Raw genomic sequence first — 10,086 nt, 5'->3', positions numbered from 1 at the left:
TGGCTGTCCCAGTGTGTACACAGAGCTGGTGGTCCCCTCCAATAAATTGCCAGGAGTAACCCAGGGCAGAGAATCTGGAGGCATACTGATTTGGATCAAAGCAGAACTGAGGAGTTGCCTTGAATTTGTGGAAAATTGCGAAAACCACCTGTGGCTAAAAATTAAGAGGGGCATCATCTCTAGCATGAAAGATGTTTTCATTTGCACACTCTATATCCCCCCGACAGATTCCCCGTTCTTCAAAGAGGACACCTTCTCCAACATGGAGAGGGAGATTATCCAATTCCAGTCCAAGGGAAATGTGTTGATATGTGTGGACATCAACTCAAGAACGGGAGAAGAACCAGGCTTCACCAATAATCACGGGAATAATTACATATTTGGGAATAACCATTTTGATCTCCCTTCCCATCCACACAGGCATAACTGCGACAAACAGACAAATACTAACGGAAAACAGCTACTGCAGCTCTGTCGAAGCCTGGGTCTGTACATTGTCAATGGTAGATTATTGGGAGACTTCCTAGGAAGACCCACCTATTGCTCACCTCTTGGCTTCAGCACCATAGACTATATGATTACAGATCTAGACCCATCCTCTTTCAGAACATTCACCATCAAACCGCAAACAACATTGTCAGACCACAGTCAAATTACTGCATATCTTGAAAGGACAGAAACAACCAACACAGAAACACAACCCAGTAAACTGTACAACATTAAAAAATCCTGCAGATGGGCCAAAAACAGCACGGAAATATACCAGAAATCAATTAGCAACCAAACAACTCAAGCTCTCTTGGACACCTTTCTGGAAAATACATACACACACAATAAAGAAGGCGTAAACCGGGCAGTGAATAACCTAAATAATATTTTTGATAATCTGGCATCAATGTCAAACTTGAAAGTTCGAAAGAACAAACCCAAAACAAAAAACTACGAAAAATGGTTTGACTCCGATTGCCAGAACATGAGGAAAAAACTCAGAAAAATATCAAACCAAAAACACAGACAACCAGAAAACGAGGAATTACGCCTTGCTTATTGTCAGGCACTAACACAATACAAACGCACACTCAGAACCAAGAAAGAGCAGTATATTAAGAATACACTCATCTCCATTGAGGAATCCATTGATTCCAATTGTTTCTGGGACAACTGGAATACATTACACAAAAAACAACACGATGAATTGGCCATTCAAAACGGTGACACATGGGAAAACCATTTTGAAAAATTATACCAGAAAAACACACTAAGCACAGAGCAATACCAAATATGCGAAAAACTGGCAAAGCTAGAATCTGCCATAAAAGATAACCAAAACCCGATAGACACCATAATATCTGAAAAAGAGCTAATTGAAAAACTCAAGGACCTGCGACCAGGAAAGGCTTGTGGGGCAGACTGCATCCTAAGCGAGATGATTAAACACACGGACGCTAAAATGAGATTGGCTATACTGAAACTCTTCAACTTGGTTCTGAGTGTCGGTTACTTCCCTGATATCTGGAACAAAGGACTCATAACGCCCATATACAAAAGTGGGGATAAAGGAGACCCAAATAACTATCGAGGCATCTGTGTAAACAGTAACATGGGAAAGGTTTTCTGTAGTATCATAAACAAAAGACTTATAAACTTCCTTGAGGAGCACAATGTCTTGAGTAAAAGCCAAATTGGATTCCTGCCAAACTATAGAACATCAGATCATATCTTCACCCTACAGACCCTAATTGACAAACACGTCCATCAAAACAAAAGCAAAATCTACGCATGCTTTATAGATTTCCAGAAGGCTTTCGATTCCATCTGGCATGACGGTCTATTCCTGAAACTTATCGAAAGCGGGGTAGGGGGAAAAACATATGATGTAATTAAATCAATGTATACAAACAACAAATGTGCAGTTAAAATTGGAGACAAACAAACAAAATACTTCCCACAGGGGCGGGGGGTGATGCAGGGCTCGCCAATCTCACCGACACTCTTTAATATTTACATAAATGAATTAGCAAAACTACTTGAACAATCTACAGCACCCGGCCTCACCCTATATGAATCCAAGGTTAAATTCCTCCTCTATGCAGACGACCTGGTTCTGCTGTCACCAACTAAGGAGGGTCTACAGCAGAACCAGGATCTGCTGGAATCAGTCTGTCAGACCTGGGCCCTGACAATAAACCTCCAAAAAACCAAAGTCCTCATGTTCCAACAAAGATCCAGACATCAGGGACCCAAAATAAATCTCACACTAGGAACAACTAAAATCGAACAAACCACTAACTACACATACTTGGGCATAAAAATCAGCTCTACGGGAAATTTCAAACTGGCTGTGAATGAACTGAAAGAGAAAGCAAGAAGGGCTTTCTACGCCATTAAAAGATCAATCCAAATAGAAATCCCAATTAGCATTTGGCTCAAAATTTTCAAATCAGTAATTGAACCAATTGCACTCTATGGCAGTGAAGTGTGGGGACCGCTAACACAACAAGATTTTGCAAAATGGGACAAGCACCCAATTGAGATCCTACATGCAGAATTCTGTAATAGTATCCTCCGGACTCAAAGGAAAACCGTAAACAATGCATGCAGGGCAGAACTAGGCCAATTTCCACTAATAATTACTATCCAAAAAAGAGCCACCAAATTTTGGAAACACCTAAAAATGAGCAACCCCCACTGCTATCATTACGAAGCCTTGAAATGCCAAGAGAGGACCATAAAGAATAACTCCCTCAGTCAACTAGTCCTGGGACGCAGTGAAGCAACCACTAACACTACTAACAATAACCAGCCCCAGGACAGTGACATCGTAGCAGAGAGAATTCGACCCAACACAATTGTCACTAAACAAAAGGAAAAATACCTGTCATATTGGGCAGAAACAATAAAAACCCAAAGCAAACTCAATTGCTACTTGACCCTAAACAGACAATACAACATGGCTGCGTACCTGACCATGGTAAAGGATAACAAACTGAGAAAAACCTTGACAAGGTACAGACTTAGCGAACATAGCCTAGCGAACGAAAAAGGCAGACACAGGCAGACCAGGCTGCCAAGAGAGGACAGGATATGCTCTCACTGCAGTCAGGGAGTAGTGGAGACAGAGATGCACTTCCTCACAGCCTGTGGAAAATATCAGGGCATCAGGGAGAATTTCTACCAAAAATTCTCACAAATATGCCCTGAATTCAGAAATCTGAATGACGACCAAAAACTCCCGTACCTACTGGGGGAGGAGAGAAGCTGTGTAGCACTGGCGACACACTATGTTACAGCTTGCCATGAACAGAGGGACAACCAGTAAACCTAAGAAAAGAGTATATATAAATAATGCGAATGTATATTTATACACTCAGAGATATACCTGTTTATACATTGTATGAATAGAACTGCGTTTATGTGTTCAACCATAAATGTATTTTGATGCTTTGGCAACATAAGATGTACCTTATCATGCCAATAAAGCGATTTGACTTGAATTGAATTGAAATTGAGAGAGATTGGGAGTGTGAGAGAGAGAGAGATTGGAAGTGTGAGAGAGAGAGAGATTAGGAGTGTGAGAGAGAGAGATTGGGAGTGTGACAGAGAGAGAGAGAGAGAGAGTGAGAGAGAGAGAGAGAGAGAGAGAGAGACTGGGAGTGTGTGAGAGAGAGCGAGACTGGGAGTGTGTAAGAGAGAGATTGGGAGTGTGAGAGAGAGAGATTGGGAGTGTGAGAGAGAGAAATTGGGAGTGTGAGAGAGAGAGATTGGGAGTGTGTGAGAGAGAGAGACTGGGAGTGTGTGAGAGAGAGAGAGACTGGGAGTGTGAGAGAGAGAGAGACTGGGAGTGTGAGAGAGAGAGAGATTGGGAGTGTGAGAGAAAGATTGGGAGTGTGAGAGAGAGAGAGATTGGGAGTGTGAGAGAGAGGGAGATTGGGAGTGTGAGATAGAGAGAGACTGGGAGTGAGAGAGAGAGATTGGGAGTGAGAGAGAGAGAGTCATAGAGTCATAGAGTTATACAGCACAGAAAGAGGCCCTTCGGCCCATCGTGTCTGCACCGTCCATCAATCCCTGTCCAGTCTAATCCCATTTTCCAGCATTTGGCCCATAGCCTTGTATGCAATGGCATTTCAAGTGCTCATCCAAATGCTTCTTGAATGTTGTGAGGGTTCCTGCCTCTACCACCCTTTCAGGCAGTGAGTTCCAGATTCCAACCACCCTCTGGGTGAAAAATTTCCTCCTCAAATCCCCTCTAAACCTCCTGCCCCTTACCTTGAATCTATGCCCCCTTGTTATTGACCCCCCTACTAAGGGGAAAAGTTCCTCTTTATCTACCCTATCTATGCCCCTCATCATTTTGTACACCTCAATCAGGTCCCCCCTCAGCCTTCTTTGCTCCAAGGAAAACAACCCCAGCCTGTTTAGTCTTTCTTCATAGCTGAGGCGCTCCATCCCAGGTAACATCCTGGTGAATCTTCTCTGCACCCTCTCCAAAGCAATCACATCCTTCCTATAGTGAGGCGACCAGAACTGCACACAGTACTCCAGCTGTGGCCTCACCAGCGTTTTGTACAGCTCCATCATAACCTCCCTGCTCTTATATTCTATGCCTCGGCTAATGAAGGCAAGTATCCCATATGCCTTTTTAACCACCTTATCTACCTGTTCCGCTGCCTTCAGTGATCTATGTACATGTACACCAAGGTCCCTCTGACCCTCTGTACTTCCTAGGGTCCTACCACTCATTGTGTATTCCCTTGCCTTATTTGTCTGTCCAAAATGCATCACCTCGCACTTTTCAGGGTTAAATTCCATTTGCCACTTTTCCGCCCATCTGATCAACCCGTTTATATCGTCCTGTAGCCTGAGGCTTTCCTCCTCGCAATTTACCACCCCACCAATTCTCGTGTCATCTGCGAACTTACTGATCATACCTTTTACATTCTCATCCAAATCATTTATGTAGATCACAAACAGCAAGGGACCCAGCACCGATCCCTGAGGTACCCCACTGGACACAGGCTTCCAGTCACAAAAGCAACCTTCGACCATCACCCTCTGCCTCCTGCCACTCAGCCAGTTTAGGATCCAACGCGCCAAGGCACCCTGGATCCCATGGGCTCTTACCTTCTTGACCAGTCTCCTATGCGGGACTTTGTCAAAAGCTTTACTGAAATCCATGTAAACCACATCCACAGCATTTCCCTCATCCACACACCTAGTCACCCCTCGAAAAAGTCAATCAGATTGGTCAGACATGATTTACCCTTGACAAAGCCATGCTGACTATCCCCGATTAATCCTTGCCTCTCCAAGTGGAGACTAATTTTGTCCCTCAGAATTTTTTCCAATAATTTCCCTACCACAGATGTTAGGCTCACTGGCCTGTGATTCCCTGGTTTATCCCTGCTACCCTTCTTGAATAATGGTACTACATTAGCTGTTCTCCAGTCCTCTGGTACATCCCCTGTGGCCAGAGAGGTTCTGAAAATTTGTGTCAGAGCCCCTGCAATCTCCTCCTTTGCCTCACACAACAGCCTGGGATACATCTCGTCCGGGCCTGGGGATTTATCCACTTTTTGGCCTGCTAAAACCGCTAGTACCTCCTCCCTCTCGATGCTAATATGTGTGGTAAACCACTGTTATAGTTATCACTGTATATTGTTCTCACTGTTCTCACTGTCACATCACTACACGAGGTCGCCTCTTGTCGCACTGTTATACCTGGGCTGACCACCTCCGACTCCGCCCATTACCTGCCCAGGTATAAAGGTAGCTGACTGGCTAGTATTCCTCCCTGTTGGATCGGATCACCCACGAGGGTGGGCTCTGTTATTTAGCCAATAAAAACCTTCAGTTACGTTCTTAACTCGTCGCCTTTTATTGGACTAATTGATAGGCATATCAATTTTATTGGCTAAATTTTAAAGATGTCTGATAATGAACAGCAACAGCAAGGAGCTCACCCAGCAGCACAGCAACAGCAGCCTCCAGACAACGGGCCACACCAGCCGGCTTGGCTGCAAGCCTTGAAACCACCATACCTGGATCTAAACCCACAGGCACCAAACGCAGCCCTCAACTTCAAACACTGGCTGGACTGCTTCGAATCCTACCTGGAAGAATCCGGCGCCCCGCAGAGATCCAAACTAAGACTTCTGAACGCCCAAGCGAGCCCGAGAGTATACGCACTCATACAGGACACGACTACGTACGAGGCCGCTATCAACCTACTGAAACAGCAGTACCGCAGCCCGGTAAATTACATGTACACCAGGCACCTCCTAAGATCCCGCCCGCAACAGCCAGGAGAGTCTGTAGCTGAATTTTTACGGGCGCTAAGAGCACTCGGCAGGAACTGTGACTTTAAAGCGGTGACGGCTGTTGAAAATACGGAAGATAATATCCGCGATGCCTTTGTGAAAGGCCTACGGTCCGACTACTCACGTCAAAGACTGCTTGAAGCTAAAGACCTCGACCTGGACAAAGCTGAAGCCCTCGCTCTCTCCCTGGAGGTGGCCCATCAGGACCAGGAGGCGTTTTCCAGGTACTGCTCGCGACCCTGGGACTCGGGCCCGACCCCTACCGCAATACCCTTCGCAGCGCCGCCCCCGGGACCTACCTCAGCGTCGGCGTCCCGGACCCGACCGGGCCCGCCACCCCCGGTACCGGCTCCGACATCGGGCACCCGCGATCGGGCCGCCGGCTGCTTCTTTTGCGGCCAGGAGAAGCACCCGAGGTCGCGCTGCCCAGCCAGGAACTCTACCTGCACAACCTGCAGGAAGAAAGGCCACTTCTCTAAGGCCTGCAGGAGCGGATCTTCAGAGGCCAGCAGTGCCTCATGCGAACTGTGGGGGCGGCCATCTTCTTTCACGGCAACTGAGGCCAGTATCCCCACACGTGAGTCATGGGGGCGGCCATCTTTGATCAAGGCAACCGACCCCAATAGTGCCTCATGTGAGTTATGGGGGCAGCCATCTTCTCCGCCATTTTGTCCTACCTCGTGGGAGACGCCATTTTACACACCACGCCCGACTGCCACCGGGCCCCCGGACCCGACGACCGCCTCGCCCGCAGACGACAACGACTCGCTTACCTACACGCTAGCCTCCGTCACTCTGGATCAAGCCCGCCCACACCACCTGTCCAAGTCGATGATGGACATCAAAGTAAACGGCCACGCCACGACCTGCCTGTTCGACAGCGGAAGCACGGAGAGCTTCATCCACCCAGACACGGTGAGCCACTACTCCCTCCCTGTCCTGCCAACGCGCAACCGAATCTCGATGGCATCGAGGTCCCACGCCACGGACATTAGCGGCTACTGTGCTGTGACCTTGTCGGTTAAGGGTACAGAGTATAAAAACTTTAAACTCCTCGTCCTCCCCCAGCTCTGCGCTGCCGTCCTACTAGGGCTGGACTTCCAATCCCACCTCCAAAGTGTAACCCTAGCATACGGTGGACCCCTCCCCCCACTCACAGTCGACAACCAGCGAAGGTTAAACCGCCCACCGCGTAACACCTGCAGCCTATCCACCCTCAAGGTGCCGCCACCTTCCCTGTTCGCTAACCTCACCCCCGACTGCAAACCCGTCGCTACCAAGAGCAGGCGGTACAGCGCTGGGGACAGAGCTTTCATTAGCTCTGAGGTGCAGCGTCTCCTGAAGGAGGGCATCATCGAGGGGAGCAACAGCCCCTGGCGTGCCCAGGTCGTGGTCGTTAAGACCGGCGATAAAAATCGCCTGGTCATCGACTACAGCCAGACCATAAACAGATACACCCAGCTGGACGCATACCCCCTTCCCCGCATATCTGACATGGTCAATCAGATTGCACAATACCGCGTATTCTCGACCATCGACCTTAAGTCGGCCTACCACCAACTCCCTATCCACCCCGAGGACCGCCAGTACACCGCCTTCGAGGCGAATGGGCGCCTATACCACTTCCTTAGGGTCCCCTTCGGTGTCACCAACGGGGTCTCGGTCTTCCAAAGGGAGATGGACCGGATGGTTGACCAGAACGGACTGCAGGCCACATTCCCCTACCTAGATAACGTCACCATCTGCGGCCGCGACCGGCAGGACCACGACGTGAATCTGGAGAAATTCCTCCGTACGGCCCAACGGCTGAACCTCACCTACAATAAGGAGAAATGCGTGTTTAACACAGCGCGCCTTGCCATCCTTGGCTGTGTAGTAGAGAACGGAGTCATCGGCCCCGACCCCGAAAGAATGCGCCCCCTCATGGAGCTACCCCTCCCCCACTGTCCAAAAGCACTTAGGAGAACCCTGGGGCTTTTCGCCTACTATGCCCAATGGGTACCCAATTATGCGGACAAAGCCAGACCCCTCCTGAAAACCACATCCTTCCCCCTCACGGAAGAGGCGTGCGCGGCCTTCTCCCTCATTAAGGGAGACATAGCCAAGGCCACAATGCACGCAGTGGATGAGTCAATCCCCTTCCAAGTGGAGAGCGATGCATCCGACTTCGCCCTAGCCGCTACCCTTAACCAGGAGGGTAGGCCGGTAGCCTTCTTCTCAAGGACCCTACAGGGCCCCGAGACCCGACACTCGTCGGTCGAGAAGGAAGCCCAGGCAATTGTGGAGGCAGTACGGCGCTGGAGGCACTACTTGGCAGGCAAACGATTTACCCTCCTCACCGACCAACGCTCGGTTGCCTTCATGTTTAATAACAAGCTGAGGGGCAAGATCAAGAACGACAAAATCTTGAGGTGGAGAATCGAGCTTTCCACCTATGATTATGAGATCTTGTACCGGCCCGGTAAACTGAACGACCCCCCTGATGCTCTTTCACGCATTACATGCGCCAGCGCGCAAAGTGATAGACTTCAGACCCTCCACAATGACCTCTGCCACCCCGGAGTCACCAGACTCTACCATTTCATTAAGGCCCGCAACCTGCCATACTCCATCGAGGAGGTCAGGACCATGACCAGGAACTGCCAGATCTGTGCTGAGTGCAAACCGCACTTCTATAAGCCGGACAGAGCAAGCCTGATCAAGGCCACCCGCCCCTTCGAGCGTCTGAGCATCGACTTCAAGGGGCCCCTACCGTCATCCGACCGTAATGTGTACTTCCTCAACATCGTTGATGAGTACTCCCGTTTCCCCTTTGCCTTCCCCTGCCCAGACATGACCAGTAACACGGTCATTAAATGCCTGAACAAACTCTTCGCCTTGTTCGGGTTCCCGAACTATATACATAGTGACCGGGGCGCCTCCTTCATGAGCGAGGAACTCCGTCAGTTCCTATTGGAGAGGGGTATTGCAGCAAGCAGGACCACCAGCTACAACCCCCGAGGGAACGGCCAGGTGGAAAGAGAGAACGCGACGGTATGGAAGGCCACCCTCTTAGCCTTAAAGTCTAAGGGCCTCCCAACCTCCCGCTGGCAAGAGGTCCTCCCGATTGCGCTGCACTCCATCCGGTCACTACTTTGCACTGCCATTAACACCACCCCCCATGCCCGAATGTTTGTCTTCCCCAGGAAGTCGACTACGGGAACCACCCTACCAACCTGGCTGACCTCTCCGGGACCCGTCTTGCTGCGAAAGCACGTGAGGGCCCATAAAACGGACCCCCTGGTCGAGAAGGTGAACCTCCTGCACGCCAACCCCCAGTACGCCTATGTGGCTTACCCAGACGGACGGGAGGACACTGTCTCCTTACGAGACCTCGCACCCTCACCCCCCCCTCCCAACCCCCCGAGTCCAGCCGAGGTAGACGGCATGCCGGAACCCCACGAGCCTTTGCCGACTACGCAGACACCAGCTTTAACACCGGATAATGTAACACCGCCGCTGCGACGATCGGAGAGGCTAACGAAGCCTCCGGACAGACTGACATACCAGAGCTGGTAATACACTTCACCCCGCCGGACTCTAATCTAAACAAGGGGTGAATGTGGTAAACCACTGTTATAGTTATCACTGTATATTGTTCTCACTGTTCTCACTGTCACATCACTACACGAGGTCGCCTCTTGTCGCACTGTTATACCTGGGCTGACCACCTCCGACTCCGCCCATTACCTGCCCAGGTATAAAGGTAGCTGACTGGCTAGTATTCCTC

The sequence above is a fragment of the Somniosus microcephalus genome, unplaced genomic scaffold, assembly GCF_052327205.1.
Source record: "Somniosus microcephalus isolate GS21.2 unplaced genomic scaffold, FLI_Smic_1.0 scaffold491, whole genome shotgun sequence".
In the NCBI taxonomy this organism is placed as follows: Eukaryota; Metazoa; Chordata; class Chondrichthyes; order Squaliformes; family Somniosidae; genus Somniosus; species Somniosus microcephalus.
Note: the sequence above shows the minus strand (reverse complement) of the source record.